Source organism: Hypanus sabinus, chromosome 4, assembly GCF_030144855.1.
Source record: "Hypanus sabinus isolate sHypSab1 chromosome 4, sHypSab1.hap1, whole genome shotgun sequence".
Classification (NCBI taxonomy): domain Eukaryota; kingdom Metazoa; phylum Chordata; class Chondrichthyes; order Myliobatiformes; family Dasyatidae; genus Hypanus; species Hypanus sabinus.
In genome coordinates, this window is record NC_082709.1 from 75039306 (window position 1) to 75059605 (window position 20300).

At 41.6% G+C, this 20300-nt stretch overlaps 1 protein-coding gene across 1 annotated transcript in view; it reads right to left on the reverse strand.

Annotated features, from left to right (window-relative positions):
• lancl1 (LanC antibiotic synthetase component C-like 1 (bacterial)) overlaps nt 1-20300 on the reverse strand; it is a 100443-nt gene that overhangs the window by 59062 nt on the left and 21081 nt on the right. The window lies entirely within an intron of this gene.

Genomic DNA, 20300 nt, shown 5'->3' on the forward strand with positions numbered 1-20300 from the left:
GCAATAGAGTAATGACTTTATTGGCGGTATCCTATAGGTTCCCGAACAGCCACTGGAACATCCAGGAACAGATAAGTAGGCAGATATTGGCAAGGAAAAATAACAAAGCTGTTGTCACGGGTGACTTCAACTTCATAATATTCATTGGTATCTCCTCAGTGCCAGAAGTTTAAATCTTTAAGAATTTGTTAGGTGTGTCTAGAAGGATTCCTGACATAATATGTGCACAGGCTGACTAAAGGAGAGGCCATATTGGATCTGTTACTAGGTAAAGAGCCTGGCCAGCTGACAGACCTCTCCATGGATAAGCATTTTGGAGATAGCAACCACAACTCCCTGACCTTGGGGGAAGGGCTAATTAAGATCTATTAGTCAGAAACCTTGAGGCATAAATTGGGAACCCATGTTCTCAGGGAAATTCACCATAGAAATGTGGCAGTTGTTTAAGGAGCACTTGCACAGGGTTCTGGATAGGTTTGCCCAGATAGATAGAGAAAAGATGGTAGGCTGAAGGAGCCATGGTTGACAAGAGAGGTGGAACGTTTAGTTAAGAGGAAGAAGGAAGCATACTTCAGGTTTAGGAAGCAAGAATCACCAATGGTTCTTGAGAATTATAAGGTAGTCACTAGGAAGAAGATTGAGAAGGGACTTTGGAGAGCTAGAAAGGACATGAATAGACCTTGGCAAGTAGGATTAAGAAAACTCCAAGGCATTCAACATGCATGTGAGAACAGGAGGATGACTTGCACAAGGGCAAGTCTGCTTTAGGGATAAAGAAAGAAACGTGCCTGGAGATGGAAACATAAGAGAGGTCCTTTTGCTTCAGTGTTCACAAGGAGGGTGCCACTGACAAAAATAAGGTCAGTGTAGAACAGGCTAATGTACTAGAACATGTCAAGGTTAGGAAAAATACAGTGCTGCAGTTTCCCAGAAGCATTAGGATAGGGAAGTCACTATGTCAGCTGAGATGTACTTCAGGTTACTTTGGGAAGGGGTTTAAGACCTAGACCTTCACACCTCCCTGTGCAAATGGATTTTCAATTTCCTCAATTGTAGACTCCAGTTAGTATGGATTGGCAACAATAACCATCAGCACAAGTACACCATAAGGCTGTGTGCTTAGCCCCCTACTCTACTAACTTTATACCTATGACTGTGAGGCCAAGCACAGCTCCAATGCCACACTTAATTTGGCTGATGACACCACTGTTTTTGGCCAAATCAAAGGTGATAATGAATCAACATACATAGGGGAGAATGGAAATCTGGTTGAATGGTGCCACAACAACCTCTCATGCAACACCAGCAAAACCACAGAGCTAATTATTGACTACAGGAAGCAAAAAAAGCAGAGCCCTCATTAGAGGATCAGAAATGGAGAGGGTCAGTTACTTTAAATTCCTTGGCGTTATCACATCAGAGAACCAGTACGCAAATGCTATCAGAAAGACATGGCAGCATCTCTACATTCTAAGTTTGCACAGATTTGGCATGTTGTCTAAAACTTTGACAAACTTCTACAGATGCACAGTGGAGAATATCCTGACTGGTTACATCATGGCCCATTATTGAAACACCAATATATAGGAGCAGAAAAGTCTACAGCTGGATACAGTCCAGTACATCACAGGAAAATCCCTCCCTACCATTTAGCATATCTACATGTGCATTGCCATGAGAAAGCAGCATCCACCATCAAGGACTTCCATCATCCAGGCCAAGCTCTCTTCTAGTTATGATCATTGGGTAGGAGGAACAGGATCCTTAGGTTCCACACCACCAGGTTCAGGAACAGTTATTACCCTATACCCTCCAGGCTCCTGAACAGGTATAGATAACTTCACTTGTCTCAACTCTTGAACTGATTCGGCAACCTACAGACTCACTTTCATGGACTCTACAACTCATGTCTCAGTATTAGTTATTTATTAATATTATTATTTAATTTTTTCTTTTGTATTTGCACTGTTTGCCTTTTTCATATTGGTTTTTTGTCAATCTTTGTTGTGGGTAGTTTTTCAAGAATCTATTGCATTTCTTTGTCCTACTGTGAATGCCTGCATGAAAATGAATTTTGGGGTAGTATATAGTGACATATACCTGTACATTCTTTGATAGTACATTTCTGATACAGGAGCATGGCTTACTGATTCCATGAGCACCAGGACAGACCGTTACTTAACAAAACCATGGGACAACACACCCATTTAAATCACAATGGTTCAGATATTTGTGAGGAGGAAGTTGCTTGCAAGGTGAGTTGAGCTGGGAACAATCTTCCTGTGACTGAAGTCAGTGGTTAGGTTGCTGGATGGTCATTCTGCTCCAAAGCAATGGTTACAATACAAGGGAATTGTTTGATTGGGCATTTTATGGGCAGTTAAACAGTCATCCACATTGCTCATTTTGGAGTTACACATTGGTTAAACTGGGTAAGGAATGCAGGTTTCCTCCCTCAAATGATAGTGGTGAACCAAAGGAGCTTTTACAATAACTCAATTGTTTCATATTCATCCTTACTATGACTGATTTTTGAACTAAAATTTCACATTATTAACAAAATTTAAATTCCAGAGCTATCAAGATAGGCTTGAACTTACATTTCTAGAATGTTAGTCTGGACCTCTGGGTGAGGCAGCTCAACAACTTACATCACCACCAAACTGCTTTTATGTGTGAATGTAAAAGATTTCATTTGTGCAAAGGGAAAGTGGAATTCTCCTGATAACCATCTCTCATTCATCATAAACTAGCCAATTGTTGAATTCACTTTGGTTTGTAAGATCTTTCTTTGTTCAAAATAATTACTATACTCCTGACTATTACAAAACAAAAATAACTTGGCTTTTATTTTCCTGTGGTTTAGGGCAATGATCAATTTGCCTGGGGAGGGAAAATAAATCAACATTGGTTTCTAATGCTGATCATAAAATGGAAACACACATGAACAGAATCAAAATCGAATTGTTAATTTACCCTCAACTGTTAACACTAGACTATCATATTAGGAGTGGCTACTTGCTTAACTAGCTGATGAGTAACCAACATCCATGAAACAACACTCCCAAATCAGCAGCTTCAGCAGAAGGGTGGGTCCAAACTAGCAAAGAAACTCTGTAAACAACTAAAGAGTATATGACGCTGAGAGACAGGTCAATGAAATGAAATGTTGATTTCAACAGAGGAGCAGATTAATTGTATCTTGATTGTTCAAGATTAGCCAAAAATTCTTGAGCCTCGCAGTATATTGGGGGGGGGGGGAGTTGGAAAGCTGAAACAGACGTATGCAATAATCATTTCAGGTTTTGCTGTAATTATGCACTTCCAAATTTCATTATAAATTAGTTCCAAACATAGATGACTGAATTTTTGGAGCTGAGGTGAAAGTGATTGCCTTCAACATTAGAACAGAATTGACTGAAGATGGAAAACTGAGGCTAATGCTCTCATGACTAAACTATTACATAATACTTTGGAGGGTAGTTGTGTCTGTTGAAGCTAGTGGTGTCAGACCCAAGGCTTTGTCACAGAATTACTTTACAGCATGTTCCCAGCCCAACTATTTTCAGCTGTATCATAATATCTTTACCCATCAACATTCAGGGCAAAAGGCAAGGATGTTCACAGATAATTGGACAATTATACAGATAATTGCAATCATACAGACAACAAAACAGGTATTCCTTACAACCTAAAAAAGTAGTTTTAGTTCAGTAAGTTACAATTAATCTTTAGACAAGGTCCTGCATTGTAAACTGGTGCAGAAAGTTAAGGCACAAGGGATCTGAAGTGTGTTAGCCAACAAGATCCAAATGTGGTTGGGCAGCATCCGTGGAAACGAATAGTCAACGTTTCGGGCTGAGACCCTTCGTCAGGACTGAAGAGGGAGGGGGTAGGGGCCCTATAAAGATGGTGGGGGGAGGGTGGGAAGGAGAAGGCTGGTAGGTGCCAGGTGAAAAACCAATGAGGAAGATCAAGGGGTGGGGAGGAGAAGCAGGGAGGGGATAGGCAGGAAAGGTGAAGAAGAGATGTAAGGGGAAAGCACTATGTGTAGTAGAAGAAGGCAGAATCATGAGAGAGGTGATAGGTAGAGGAGGCCATGTATGGACGTATCGACTACACTGGTGCTGTTTCCTGCACCCATGCTGAGCTTGTCAATTTCATCGACTTTGCCTCTAACTTCCACCCAGCCCTCAAATTCACTTGGTCCATCTTGGACATTTCTCTCCCCTTTCTCAATCTCTTGGTCATCTCTGGAGACAGACTGTCCACTGACATCTTCTATCAACCCACTGACTCTCATAACTACCTCAACTATACCTTTTCCCACCCTGCCAAACGCAAAAATGCTATTCTCTATTCCATCCTGCTCCCAGGATGAGGCTTTCCGTTCCAGGACATCTCAAGTGTCCTCTTTTAAGAACCGTGGTTTCTCCTCTGCCACCTTCACCCGCATCTCCTCCATTTCCCGCACTTCGGCCCCACTCCAGGGACCAAGTTCCCCTTGTCCTCACCTACCACCCCACCAGTCTCCAGATCCAGCGTATTATCCTCCGCAACTTCTGCCACCTTAAACAGGACCCCACCACTAAACATACCTTTTCACAGGGACCATTCTCCGCAACTGCCTGGTCCACACATCCCTCCCCACAGATCTCCCACCTGGCACTTACCCTGCAAGCGTAAGTGCTACACCTGTCCCCACACCTCTCTGCTACCACCATTCAGGGCCCCAAACAGCCCTTCCAGGTGAGGCAACACTTCACTTGTGAGTCTGTTGGGGTCATCTATTGCATCTGGTGCTCCTGGTGTGGCCTCCTCTACATCAGTGAGAACCGATGCAGATTGGGGGACCGCTTCGTCGAGCACCTCCGCTCTGTCTGCCACAACAGACAGGATCTCCCGGTTGCCACCCACTTCAAATCTGCTTCACATTCCCATTCAGATATGTCCATACATGGCCTCCTCTACTGGCATAATGAGGCCAAACTCATGTTGGAGGAGCAACACTTCATATACCGTCTGGGTAGACTCCAGCCCCTTGGCATGAACATTAAATTCTCGAACTTCCGGTAATTCCCTCCTTTTCCCTTCCCCCATCCCAGTTTCACTCTGCCTCCTCCTCCAGCTACCTATCACCTCTCTGATTCTGCCTTCTTCTACTACACATAGTGCTTTCCCTTTACATTCTTTCACCACCTTTCCTGCCTATCCCCTCCCCCACCCCTTGCTCTTCCTCTTATTGGTTTTTCACCTGGCACCTCCCAGCCTTCTTCCCACCCTCCCCCTACCTTCTTTATAGGGCCCCTGCCCCCTTCCTCTTCAGTCCTGACGAAGGGTCTCAGCCCAAAACGTTGACTGTTCATTTCCACGGATGCTGCCCCGACCTGCTGAGTTCCTCCAGCTTGTTGTAAGAGGATAGTGGTGGGCAGGTGCGTTTCTGACTGGAAATTTACAATAAGTGGTGCACCATAGAAATGAAAGTCAGAACCTTTATTCTTGTGGTAAATGGCCTGGATGAGAATGCAGGATGTATGATTAGCAAGTCTGCATATGACACATAAACTGGTGGAGTATTAGACAGCATAGAAGGTTGTTTAAGTATATAGCAGGACACTGGAAAGTTGGGTGGAGTGATGGCAGATGGAAATTAATCCAGATATGTGTAGTAATGTAGTTTCCAGAATCAAATTCTGGTAGGATATTTAGAATAAAAGGCAGCATGCAAACAATGTTGGAATACAACCAGAGTATTGTGGTTGACAGGGGTACCATCTAGAAGATTCACTGAAGCAGCTCATGAAAACAACTTTGACAACACTCAAATTGATTACCTCCATCATCTGGAAGGGTGTAGAAAGCTGGCACAAGAATTTTGCTGCCTTTGTTCCCTTCCCACACTGCATGCTGTTCAGACTTAAAAGTATATAGCAATTGAGACATTTTCACTGGTTATAAGTCCTGAAATTGCTAACAAACACATTACTGGTGCCCCTTCACCAGGTAGTCTGCAGTAGTTTAAACAGCTGGCATAACAGTGCCTTAAAGATACAGTGGATGCACAGTAATTCCTAGTCTTGCTGCTGTTGTTGAGTTCTGCAGCTGAATAAGAATTAGTTTCTGGAGGAAAAGAAGTAGTAAAGCAATACAAAGGACCAATTTTAACAAGTACAAAGAGGCCTGGAAATTATTGTTGAAAAATTCCAACAAAAAAAATAGAATTTGTGAACATTTGGAAAGACAGGTTGGTTGGATAGTGAGTATGGCTTTGTGTGTCAGGGAATCCTGTCTCACTGTTGGATTGAGTTGGTTAAGAAGTTACGAAAAAGATTGACTGAAGGTAGGGAGATAGCATTGTCTATATAGACTTCAGTAAGGCATCTGACAAGGTCCTACATGGTAGGCTGGTCCAGAAAGTTAATGGGCACGGAAAACTAGTTTATAGGGAATTTGTGTTATGCCCCAAAGTGCAGTGAAAATCTTGTCTGCATACTGTTCATACACATCAATTCATTATATATGTGCATTGAGGTAATACAGGTAAAATAACAGAGTGCAGAATAAAGTGCAGCAGCTACAAAGAAAGTGCAGTGCAGGCAAACAATATTGTGCAGATTCATAATGAGGTAGATTTTAAGGTCAGGAGTCCATCTTATCATAGTAGGGAACCATTCAATAGTCTTACAATTGTGGAATTCAAGCTGTCCTTGAGCCTGGTGGTATGTGCTTCTAGGCTTTTGTACCTTCTGCCTGATGGGAGGGAGAAGAGAGAAGGTGGGGTCTTTGATAATTCTGGCTGCTTCACCGAGGCAGAAAGGAATGTATACATAGTCCATAGAGGGAAGACCGGTGTTCTGGTACAGTTTTTTGCAGTCAGATTGGATTCTTCCTATGCTGCATCAATACAAATTGGTAAAGGTCAAAGGAGATAAGGAAGAAGAGGTGCTGGTGAGTTTTCTTGACTGTGGCCTCAAGAGTGAACTAAGAATGCAGCCTTAAGGTGGACCAGTGTTGAGGATAAACATAATGAAATTGCTGTTGCCTATCCTTACAATTGTGGTCTGCTCATCAAAAAGTCAATGATTCAGTTTCAAAGGGAGGTGTTAAGTCCCAGGTCTAGGAGTTTGCTTGGAATTATAGTATTGAAGGCCAAACTGTAGTCAATAAACAATAGTCTAACATAGATGTCTTTACTGACAAGATGCTTCAGAAATGAGTCTAAGGCCAAGGAGGTGGTATCTGATGTAGATCTGTCTCAACTGTAGGCAAACTGCAGTGGGCTGAGGTTGTTCAGGAGTATGGAAATGTATGGTACAAGATGGAACAGTGCTGGGACCTTTGCTGTTTTGTGTCATACATCGATGTTTTGGATATGAATGCAAGAGGCATAATCAGTAAGTCTGTGGATGATAGAAAAGTGTGGATAGCAAGGAAGTTTGGTCAAAGTACCTCTAACACCATTTAATGTTAATGAACATATGAACCTTGGGGTTCAAGTTCATAATTCCCTGAAAGTTGCAAAACAGGAGAAATTGGGTGGTGAAGAAGGCATATGGCACCTTTGCCTTCACATGGCATGGCACAGTATCCAAATTTAAGAGGTTACATTGCAACATTACAAAACATTGGTGAGGCTGCACAGAGTACTATGTAACTTTGCTTGTTATACTAAAGGAAGAAAGTGACTGCAGTGGAAAGACTGCACTACATGCTGCATCCGCAAAGGAAACAACATTATGAAGGACCCCATGCACCCCTCATACAATCTCTTCTCCCTCCTGCTGTCTGGGAAAAGGCTCCGAAGCATTCGGGCTCTCACGACCAGACTATGTAACAGTTTCTTCCCCCAAGCTATCAGACTCCTAAATACCCGAAGCCTGGACTGACACCTTGCCCTACTGTCCTGTTTATTATTTATTGTAATGCCTGTACTGTTTTTATGCACTTTATGCAGTCCTGTGTAGGTCTGTAGTCTAGTGTAGCTTTCTCTGTGTTGTTTTTTTTTACGTAGTTCAGTCTAGTTTTTCTACTGTGTCATGTAACACCATGGTCCTGAAAAACGTTCTCATTTTTACTGTGTACTGTACCAGCAATTATGGTCGAAATGACAATAAAAAGTGACTTGACTTGAGAGTGCAAAGGACATTCACCAGGATGATGTCCAGATTGGAGGTAAAGGAAACATAGGTGCTAAGCCCCCTCCTTTACTATACCCATGACTGTATTGCCACCCATAGCTCCAATCTGCTAACTAAATTTGCTGACAACACTACACTGATTGGCCTAATCTCAAATAATAATGAGGCAGCCTACAGAGAAGGAAGTCATCACCCTGACACAGTGGTGTCCAAGAAAACAACCTCTCCCTCAATGTTGCTAAGACAAAGGATCTGGTTATGGATTACAGGCAGAATGGAGACAGGCTAGCCCCTATTGACATCAATGAATCTGGAGTTGACAGAGTCAACAACTTTAAGTTCCTTGAGGATCATCACTGAGGATCTCATGTGGTCTGCACATACCGGCTGTGTGGTGCAAAAGGCAGAACAGTGCCTTTTTCAGCTCAGACAGTTGAAGAAGTTTGGTATGGGCCCCCAAGTCCTAAGAACTTCCTATAGGGACACAATTGAGAGCATCCTGACTGGCTGCATCGCTGCCTGGTATGGGAACTGTACTTCTTTCAATTGCAGGGCCCTGCAGAGAGTGGTACGGACAGCCCCACATATCTGTAGATGAGAGCTTCCCACTATTCAGATCATTTACAGAGACAGATGTGTAAAAAGGGCCCGAAGAATAATTGGGGACTGAGTCACCTCAACCATATGCTGTCTCAGCAGCTATCATCCGGGAAACAGCACCACAGCATAAAAGCCAAGTCCAACAGCCTTTTGAACAGCTTCTTCTACCGGGCCATCAGACTGCTTAATTCATACTAACACAACTGTGTTTCTATTTTATATTGACTGTCCTGTTGAACATGATATTTATTATAAATTACTATAAATTGCACATTGCACATTTAGACAGAGATGTAACGTAAAGATTTTTACTCATGTACAAGAAGGATATAAGTAATAAAGTCAATTCAATTCAATTCATGTTACCTGGATTAGAGGACATTAGTTGTGGAGAAAGATTGGACTGGTTGGGTTTATTTTTGCTGGAGCGAAAGAGGCCAAATGGTAAATGATTGAAGTATAGAAGTTATATAAAAGATAGTTAAAATCTTCTTCCTGTGTTGGGGTATAAAGACAAAAGTTTAAAGGTGAAAGGAAGGAATTTTAAAAGGGATATGGTGTCATGGTGTCATAACAGCAATCTTTCCTTTAATGTCAGTAAAATAAAAGAACTGATTATTTACTTCATGCTCCTATTTACATCAATGCTGCTGAGGTTAAGACAGTTGAGAGTTCCTGGGACTGAGTATGACCAATAGCTCGTTTGCTCCATCCACTTTGATGCCATGACCAAGAAAGCTCACCAACACCAAAGATAACGAATTTTTTTCATGTCCTATTTCAGTCTTACCAATTTTTATCAATGTATCATAGAAAGCATCATATCCAGACACTTCACAGCTTGGTATGGCAGTTGCTTTGCCCAAGATTGCAAGAAACTGCAGAGAATTGTGGATACAACTTAACACATTGCAGTAACCATGGACTCTCTCTATACTTCGCACTGCCTTAGTAAAGCAGCCAGCATAATCAAGGATTCCATCCACCCCAGACATTTTCTCTTCTCTCTTCTTCCATGAGGCAGAAGATACAACAGCCTGAAAGTGTGTACAACCAGGCTTACGGATGCCTTCTTTCTGCTGAGGGTTGAGTACCCCTTATACGAAATTCCAAAATTCAAAATCATTTGAAATTCAAATGTTTTTTGAGTGCTGACATGATGCCACAAATGAAAAACTCCACAAGGTGCTGGGAAGGTTCCCAGGCGATGCACAGATCTCTGTACCACAGAGAGCTCAGAGAAGTGACCTCACATGTGTAATGAACAGATGAAAAAGAGAAAAACACTGCATAAAGCAAAGAGTGAAGATCTCAATTATGTTTCTTCAATGTTACAGTAAATATATGCTACTTAACGGAATGGGATCTATCATGACGAACTGAAAATTGAGGGCAATTGTGAATATTCAGAAGGCCGGTTGAAGAAATTTAAGAAAGATATGGCATTAAATTTTTTAAGCATCCCAACCTACTAGACCACTGTTATACTAAGATAAGAAATGCCTACCATTCCATTCCTTGCCCAGTCCCCATTTTGGTTAAATGGTTCACTTGACTGTCCTCCTACCTGCATTCAGGCAGAGGCTAAGAAGCAAAGCTTCAGAGATTAGACAACAAAGAGGTGATCAGAGGAAGAAGAGGAACGATTACAGGATTACTTTGAGTCTGTGGACTGGGCTGTATTCAAGCACATATTTAGAGATCTGAATTAATACACCATAATTGTAATGGACTTTATTAAAACAGCCATAGACGAGTGTGTACCCATTAAATCATTCAGAGTCTTCTCCAATCAGAAGCCTGTATAAACCATAAGTTTCAAAATATGCTGAGGGCCAGATCAGAGGCATTCATGTCTGGAGACCAAGAAGGCTGCAAGAGGTGTAGGTATGATCTCTGGAAAGTCACCTCATGGGCAAAGTAGAAATTCTAGTTGAATCAACTTGAATCAGCAAGGACTCCCACCACCAGGTCCAAAAACAATTACTATCCCTCAACCATCAGGCCTTTGAACAAAAGCAGATAACTACTCTCAACTTCAGTTGCTCCATCCTTGAAATGTTCCCACAACCAATGAACTCACCTTCAAGGACTCTTTATCTCATGTTCTTATTCTTTATTGCTATTTATTTACATTTGTATTTGTACAGTTTGTCCACTGCACTCTGACTGATCTTTCATTGATTATGTTGCAGTTAATATTCTATAGATTTGAGTATATCAACAAGAAAATGAATCTAAGGGTTGTACATAGTAGCATATATACTTTGATAATAAAATTTACAACCACAAGATGTATTTAAATAATAAGGCCATTTGGCCCATTGTGTCTGTTCTGCATTTCATCATGGCTGATCCATTTTCTCTCTCAGTCCCAATGTCCTGCCTTCCCTCTGTATCCCTTCAGACCCTAATTAAGAACCCATTAACCTCTGCCTCAAATATGCCCAATGACTCAGCCTTCATAGCTGCCTGTGGCAACGAATACCACAGATTCACCACTCTGGCTGAAGAAATTCTTCATCTTCTTTATACAAGGACACCTGTTGATTTTGAAGTTGTGCCTTTGGAATTAGTCTCCCCACTATAGGAAACATCCTCTCCACATCCACTCTATCAAGGTCTTTCAACATTCAATCAGTTTCAATGAGGTCAACTCACATTCTTCAGAATTCTAGTGAGTACAGGCCCAAAGCCATCAAACACACCTCATCTGCCAAGCCTTTCAATTTTGGGATAATTTTCGTGAACCTCCTTTGAACTCTCTCCAATGTCAGCAGATCCTTTCTTAAGTAAAGGGCCCAAACCTGCTCACAATACTCCAAGTGAGGCCTCACCAGTGCTTCATAAAGTCTCAACACTACATCCTTGCTTTTATATTCCAGTCCTCTTGAAATGAATGCCAACATCACATTTGCTTTCCTCAACATCGATTCAACCTGCAAATTAATCTATAAGGAATTCTACACAAGGACTCCTAAGTCTCTTTGCACCCCAGATTTTTGAATTTTCTCATAATTTAGAAAATAGTCTATGCTTTGATTTCTTCAAAGTTCATGACCATACACTTCCCAACACAAAATTCCATCTGCCACTTCTTTGCCAATTCTTCCAATCAAAGTCCTTCTGTAGCCACTCTGCTTCTTCAAACCTACCTACCCCTCTACCTATCTTTGTATTGTCTGCAAACTTAGCCACAAAGCCATCAATTCCATTATCCAAATCATTGACATATAATGCAAAAAGAATTGGTCCCAACACAGACCCTTGTGGATTACTTCTAGTTATTGGCAGCCAACCTGAAAAGGCTCCCTTTATTCTCACTCTTTACCTACTGCCAATCAGCCAGTCCTCTATCCATGCTAGTATATTTACAGTAATACCATGGACTCTTAGCTTGTTAAGAAGGTTCATGTACAGCACCTTGTCAAAGGCCTTCTGAAAATCTAAGTACACAACATCCACCAATTCTCCTTTGTCCATCCTGCTTGTTGTTTCTTCAATAAATTCCAACAGATTTGCCAGGCAAGATTTCTTCTGCCTTCTTCTCAAAGAGTTGAGTGACATTTACTATTTTTCAATCCTCCAAAAACATGTCAGAATCTGTTGATTCCTGAAAGATCATTACTAATGCCTCTACAATTTCTTCAGCCATCTTTTTCAGACCCCTGTGGTGTATACCACCTTGTCCAGGTGACTTAACTATCTTCAGACCTTTCAGTTTCCCAAGAAGTTTCTCCCTAGTAATGGCACACTTCATACATTCTGCCTGACACTCTCAAGCATCTATAGTGATGACTGATGTAAAATACTTATTCAGTTCATCCACCATTTCCTTATCTAGCAACATTTTCTAGTGGTCCAATATCTATTCTTGCTTCTCTTTTACACTTTAGATATCTGAAGAAGCTTTTGGTATCTTTTTCAATATTATTGGCTAGCTTACTTTTGTATTCCATCTTTACCTTCTTTGTTACTTCTTTAGCTCCCTTCTGCTGGTTTTTAAAAGCTTCCCAATCCTCAAACTTCTCACTATTTTTTTTGTTCCGTTGTATACTTTCTCTTTGGCTTTTATGTTTACTTTGATTGTTCTAGTCCACCATGGATGTGTCACCCTGCCTTTAGAATACTTCTTTGTAATACATATAACCTATGCCTTCAAATTGCTCCCAGAAATTCTAGCCATTGCTGCTGTGCTGTCATCTCTGCTACAGTTCCCTTCCAATTAAACGTGGCCAGCTTATGTCTCATGCCTCTGTATTTCCTTTTACTCCACTATAATAGCGAAACATCTGACTTTAGCTTCTCTTTCTCAAATTGCAGGGTGAATTCTATCATATTATGATGATGTTTACTTTATCTTAAGTTCTCTAATCAATTCCAGTTGACTGCACAACACTTAATCCAGAAATGCTGATCCCCTAATGGGCTCAACCATGAGTTAAAATAGAACATAGAAATCTACATCACATTACAGGCCCTTCAGCCACAATGTTGTACTGACCATGTAATCTACTCTAGAAACTGCCTAGAATTCCCTACTACATAGCCCTCTATTTTTCTAAGCTCCATGTACCTATCCAAGATTCTCTTAAAAGACCCCACTGTATCCTCCTCTAACACTGTCACTGGCAGTGCATTCCACACATCCGCACTCTCTGTCTGAACAACTTACCTCTGACATCCCCTTTGTACCTACTTCCAAGCACTTTAAAACTATGTCCCCTCATGTTAGCCATTTCAGCCCTGGGAAAAAGCCTCTGGCTATCCACACGATCACTGCCTCTCATCAGCTTATACACCACTATCAAGTCACCTCTGAACCTCTGACGCTCCAAGGAGGAAAAGCCAAGTTCACTCAACCTATTCTCATAAGGCCAGTTCCCAAATTCAGGCAACATCCTTGTAAATCTCCTCTGCACTCTCTCTATAGTATCCAAATCCTTCCTGTAGTGAGGTTGACACTTCCCCACCTCTTTTGCCTCCCTCCCTGTCCTTTTTCAAACATCTAAAGCCTGGCACAATCAGCAGTCATTCCTGGTTGAGACATCCAAGTCTCTGCAATAGCCACAACATCATGGTTCCACATTGCTTATGATATTCCTTGCATTAAAATAAAAACATCTCAAATCATCTGGCTGAGTGCATCTTTGCTCTATCATCTGCTTATCCTTCTTCACAAACTCCCGACAAGCTGTCTCTACTTGTGCGCTAAACCCCCATCCTCTGCCTCTTTGCTTCAGTTCCAACTCCACAGCATATCTAGTTTAAAGTCTCCCCGATAGGATTAGCAAACCTCCCTCCCAGTTATCCTCCAGTTCAGCTGTAACCTATCCCACTTGTACAGGTCACTCCTCCTCAGAAAAGGGTCCAATGATCCAAGAACTTGAAACCCTGTCCCCTACACCATCTCCTCAGCTACTCATTCATCTGCACTATCTTCCTGTTTTGACCTTCCTAGCTCATGGCACTTGGAGCAATCCGGAGATTACCACCTTGGAAGACCTGCTCTTCAGCCTCCTTCCTAACTCCCTAAACTTACTGCGCAGGACCACTACCCCTCTCCTGCCTATGTCATTGGAACTAATGTGTACCACATCCTCTGGTTACTCACCCTCCCCTTCAATAATATTCTGTAACTGCTCAGACTTCCTGCACCCGGCAGGTAACACACTATCCTAGCATCTCTTTCGCCACCGCAGAATCTCCTATCGAATCCCCATGACTATTGCTCCGCCTGACTTCACCCTACCCTTCTGAGGCTCCGAGCTGACCACAGTATTATTGGTTGGCTGCTGCTGCCTTGCCCAGATAGGTCATCCCCCTCAGAAGTATCCAAAGGGGTATACCAGTTGCTGAAGGGAATGACCACAGAGGAACCCTGCACCTACTTCCTTCTCCCTTTACTTTTCTTGGTGTTCACCTATCTACTCCCCGAATTTGGCACTCTGGGTGTAACCACCAGATCGAAAGTTGAATCTATCAATTGCTTTGCCTCCCAGATGATCCTAAGTTCATCTAACTCCAGCTCCAGCTCCTTAATGCTATCTTTCATGAGCTGGAGTTGGGTGCACTTCCTGCAGATGTAGTTATCAGGGTGACTATCAGGTTCCATGAATTCTCACATCCTCGAGGAGCATCCCACTGCCGTATCTGCCATTCTGCTTGCACTGTACAATGGGCAACCAAGACCAGATCTCCTAACCTGTTTCTTTGGCCTCAGCCCCTTCTCGCTGAAGCCTCTTGAGTCAAAGCCTGACACTCCTACTCTCACTATTGGCCTACTTCCAACAATGACCGTCCCGCTTGCCCCTTCTGTACTTTTATTTAATTCGAAGTACTTTGCTCCCGCTGCTGATTGGGTCCCCGTAATGTCCAAATGACTGTGAAGCTCTCCTTTTATACAAGCTTTGTCGACCTACAAGTAACCTTTTTGAAATGTTCTGCTCCTGAAGCTGACTGGGCCTCCGGAATGCTGTCTAAAAACCCATCTAGTAGACACTCTACAAATTTTTCCTCCTGTAACCTAGCACCAACCTGATTTTCTTAATTGACCTGCATATCAAAATCCCCCAGGACTATTGTAACATTGCCCTTTTGACATGCATTTTCTATCTTGGATTGCAATTTCCAGACCACATCTTTACTCCCATTGGGAGGTCTGGATATAACTCCAATTAGGTCTTTTTTACCCTTGCAGTTCCTTAACTCTACTAACAATGATTCTACACCTCCAATCCTATGTTACCTCTTTCTAAGGTGATTTGATTTATTTTTTTTCCCTACAGAGCCCCCTCACCAACCCTTCTGCCTACCTCTTCAATATAAAGTTTCCTTGGATATTAAGCTCCCAGCTATGATCTTCTTGCAGCCATGATTTAGAGATGCCTACATCACATATGCCAATATTAATTGTGCTATTAGCTCATCTACCTTATTCTGTATATTGCTTGTATTCAAAAATAACACATTCAGTCCTGCATTAATCCTTTTCAATGTAGTCCACCTTTTACATTGCAACTCATCCTGATCATCACAATTTTAGCCATCATCAGACTCTTCTTACTAGCAGTCTCCACTACACATTGCCTGTTTGTAACCAACTACCCCACCCTCAGCACTATCATTCCTATTCCCAATCCCCCCCAGCCAAATGGTCCCATCCCTTTGTACAGGTTGTACCTTCCTGAGAAGAGATCCCAAATGATCCATAAATCTGAACCCCTGGACCCTGCACCAGTTCACTTACCACACATTCATCTGCCAAATCATCACCCTATTCTCACTCTCACTGGTACGTGGTACGAGAATTAATCCAAAGATTATTACCCAGGAGGACCTGCATATCAGTTTTCTATATAGCTCCCTAAACTCTCTCTTCAGGACCTCTTCCCCTAACCTACCTGAGTCATTTTGTTGCCAATATGTACCAAGACTTCTGGGTGCTTTAGAATGCTGTAGACCCAAACTGAAACATCCCTGATCTTGGCACCTAGGAGGTAAATACCATCCAGGTGTTTCTATCGCGCCCACAGAATCTTTCCTCTGTTGCTCTAACTATCGATCTCCAATCACCACTGCAGTCCTCTTCATCTCTATTCTCTTTGGCACCAGACTTGGCGCCAGAGACCCAGTCGCTGCAGCTACCCCACCTCCACCCCCCACCCTGGTAGGTCATCTCCCTCAACAGTATTCAAAGCGATATATTTATTCTTGAGGGGAATGTCTACACAGGTACATTGAACTGGCCACCCACTTCCCTTCCTTCTCCTGACAGTCACCCAGTTACCCGCCTCCTCCAACTTAGGGTGGTCTAACTCCCTATAGCTCCAACTGACCACTTCCTCAATCTCCTGTATAAGCCAAAGCTCATTGAGCTACAGGTCCAGTTCCTTAACACATTCTCTGAAGAGCTGCAGCTTGGTGCAAAGTTACTTTTAACTTTGATGATGAAAATCTAGCTCCAGAATGCTGCTTTTGTTACCCTGCACACATTATACTAATGGTATGTAATCATCTTTTACTGTTAAGTACATATATGTAATGAACAAGTGTAAAACAAAGACTGCTTACTGGTAGCATATAAATTCAGAGTCTGAAAAGATAGTGATCCCAAGCTATCTCATTATGTATTCCAAAATCCAAAATACTTCCAGCTCCAAGCATTTCGGATAAGAGGTACTCAATCTGTATAAGATTTCTGAATGGTTCCCCAGTATGATAAAATGGACTCACAATCTATCTCATTGTGACCTTCATCCTTATTGTCTACCCACATTGTACTTTCTCTATACTCCAGCACATTGTTCTGTAGTCAGCTAGTGTTTTACCATGTATACCTCAATGCACTGTCGCAATGAATGCAAGACAGGTTTTTCACTGTACTGTACCTAAATATGCAAGACAAGTTCTTCACTGAACGTAGGTACATGCAACAATAGTAAATGAATTTCCCAACTTAAGTCTTGACACAGGTGCAGAAGTTAACTGGAGTGATACCAGAATGGTACTGTCGTTGGCAGTTCTGAATTCTTGAACTGGGAGTTGTGGTGAAAGCTTAAAATACAGCACTGAACCCCAGTAAGAACAAAATGTGTTTGAGATAGGGAAAGGTTTTGCATTTCATCTGCTTTCATAGATGGTACTTGCTTTTATTTTATAGGAGTAATAAACAGATAAAACAATTTAAATAATTCAGTGTTTCTGTCGTGCAAACACAGTATTTAACTATTCGCAAACAGCTAATGATCTACAGAACTGAAAATCAGTGTCCTAATATCTTTGAGCAACTTCCATACTTTAAAACTATAAGCCTAGTGTGTAACCATTGTTTAGTGAATGGCTGTTGATTAATGTCCTCACAAACCAATTCCAAGGTTATAAGAATTAATAGATAAGAACTAGTCACATGCTATTCGGCCACCAATTTTGATTGTAAGTGAAACTATAGCAAATAAAAAAATGACAAAAACATTCTCAACTCTTGATCAAACTACACTACTTCCAACAAATCCCCTCAAGCCCAGTCAATGTGTGTTGTCATCACTACTGCCTTCACCAAGGTTATTGATGTTTACTGGTATTTTTCCATATAAAGACAATCAATAAAACCTCAAAATCAGCAACTCCAAAGAAACACAATGCAAACAGCAATGAGGGCAAACAAATTGTGATGGTCCTAAACATATAAACTACACCTGGAAATCAGTTCTAGAAAATATCAATATTCAGTAGAAATCCACACAACCCAGTGATGCACGTTCATGCAGTCAAGCTGATGAAGAAATCAGCAGCCAAGTTACACATACTTCACCACAGCCTCTTACAAACATGTGTTACAACTCCACTGGAAGATCTTGGTTTCAGACAATGTTCATCAGCTTTCAAATGTTATTGCTGTTTTTGCTATATCCTGATTTTTAGCTCATCTTGACTTTATTTTGGAATTATCTCACATTATTCTTTACTTTATCTTCCAGTCAAGATGGCACCAGCATAAAACGCTCCCTTGGACAACATTTTTCAGATAACAAATGAAAATATCTTTTTTACTCTTTTACATCTGTTTTTAGCCTTAAATGTGCTTCTGGGACTGTTAGAGCCCGTGATTTACAGTTTGGAGATCATTTAAGTGATCCAGCACTTTGCTGTCTCCAAAAAGATTCCTGGAAGCGAGCACTTGCATAGTCTTGATGCAAAGAAACTTCGAGATGGGGTGTAACCAAATGTTTTAGACTCTATTTCGTTGGTTAAAGCATCTATTAATCACCAATTCAAGTATCGATGAAAATTGAGACATTGAGACAAATGCCGAAGGCAAGCAAGAGTTTCAACGCCAACTGCCTGCCTTTTGATTGTTGTTGAAGGAATCTTTGAGTGACCTTTCAGATTTACAGTTTTTAATATTCTGTGTTCTTTTAAAATCACTCTTTCCTTTTCCATTTTGTTGTGCGAGGGGAGGGTGTTTGGGGGTTGATGTTCTGTTTGCTTTGTGCAGGGAAGGGGGTTTTGGGGGAGGGGTTGATGATCAGGATGCTATTCTTTTTTGTATGGGGGGGCAAGTCTGAATAATTTTCATGTTCTTTGTTTTGTGGCTATCTGGAGAATACAAATTTCAGACCTGTATATGGAATACATGGAATATATGGAATATAAATGAACCTTTGAACTTCATTCTATCTTCAGACAAAAACCTATCCAGATGCCTCTTGAATATGCAGTATTTATACCAAGAAAGAAATTGATAGGTCTATCATCAGGGTCAAATCCTGTTATGCAGGACACCGTTAAACTAGAATATGTATCAGGTAATACAAAGCTTAGGTTTTAAACATAAATTGATATAGATTTATGGCTGTATTTAAAACGGTAGCTTTCACAACCTCAGGGTATCCTAAAATTGTTTCATTACTCAATGAAGTACTTTCGAAGTATGGTCACAGTTGCAAAACAGACACAGCAGCTAACTTACATGCTGAAAGTAAACACAACAATAATACAACAAATAAAAAAACAAACCGCTTGTGGAACTCAGTGATTTTGGAGGGAAATGGACAGTCGACAATTTGGGTTGAGACCTTTCATTGAAACTTAAGTGGTAATATAGTGAAAATAATATAATCATTGTACAAGAGATGTCTCATTTCTCTTTCAAAACAGTGCACAGGAACTTCTATCTCCTCCTCTTTCTCCCATGGTCCCTTCTCCTTTCCTATTATTCCTTCTTCTTCAGCCCTTTACCTTTTCCACCCATCACCTCCCAGATTCTCACTTCTTCTCCCTCCTGCACCCACCTACCTTCTCCCCCTTGCCTGGTTTCACCTACCAGCTTGTACTCCTCCCCTCCCTCCCTGCCCTTCCTTTCAAGTCCTGATAAAGGTTCTTGGTCTCCATTCCTCTCCAAAGATACTGCCTAACCTGCTGAGTTCCTCCAGCATTGTGTGTGTGTTACTTTGGATTTCCAACATCTTCAGAATTTGTGCGTGTATATGAATAGCTTAATATCTCAAGGGAAAGGCGTCAACTATGTAGCACACGCTGTGGAGCATGCCACTCAAGACTCAATTTCAAATGCCACTTGGACTTCTCAACCATAGAACCATAGAACACTACAGCACAGTACAGGCCCTTCCTTCAGCCCTCCATGTTGTGCTGACCATATAATCCTTAAAAAAAAAGTACTACACCCACAGTACCCCATATCCCTCCATTTTTCTTTCATCCATGTGCCTGTCCAAGAGGCTCCTAAATATCCCTAATGTTTTAGCCTCCACCACCATTCCTGGCAAGTCATTCCAGACACTCACAACCCTCTGTGTAAAAAACTTACCCCGATGTCTTCCCTAAACTTCCCTCCCTTAATTTTGTACATATGCCCTCTGGTGTTCGTTATTGGTGCCCTGGGAAACAGGTACTGACTATCCACCCTATCCATGCCTCTCATAATCTTGTAGACCTCTATCAACTCCCCTCTCATTCTTCTACACTCCAAAGAGAAAAGTCCCAGTTCTGCTAACCTTGCTTCATATGACTTGTTCTCCAATCCAGGCAACATCCTGGTAA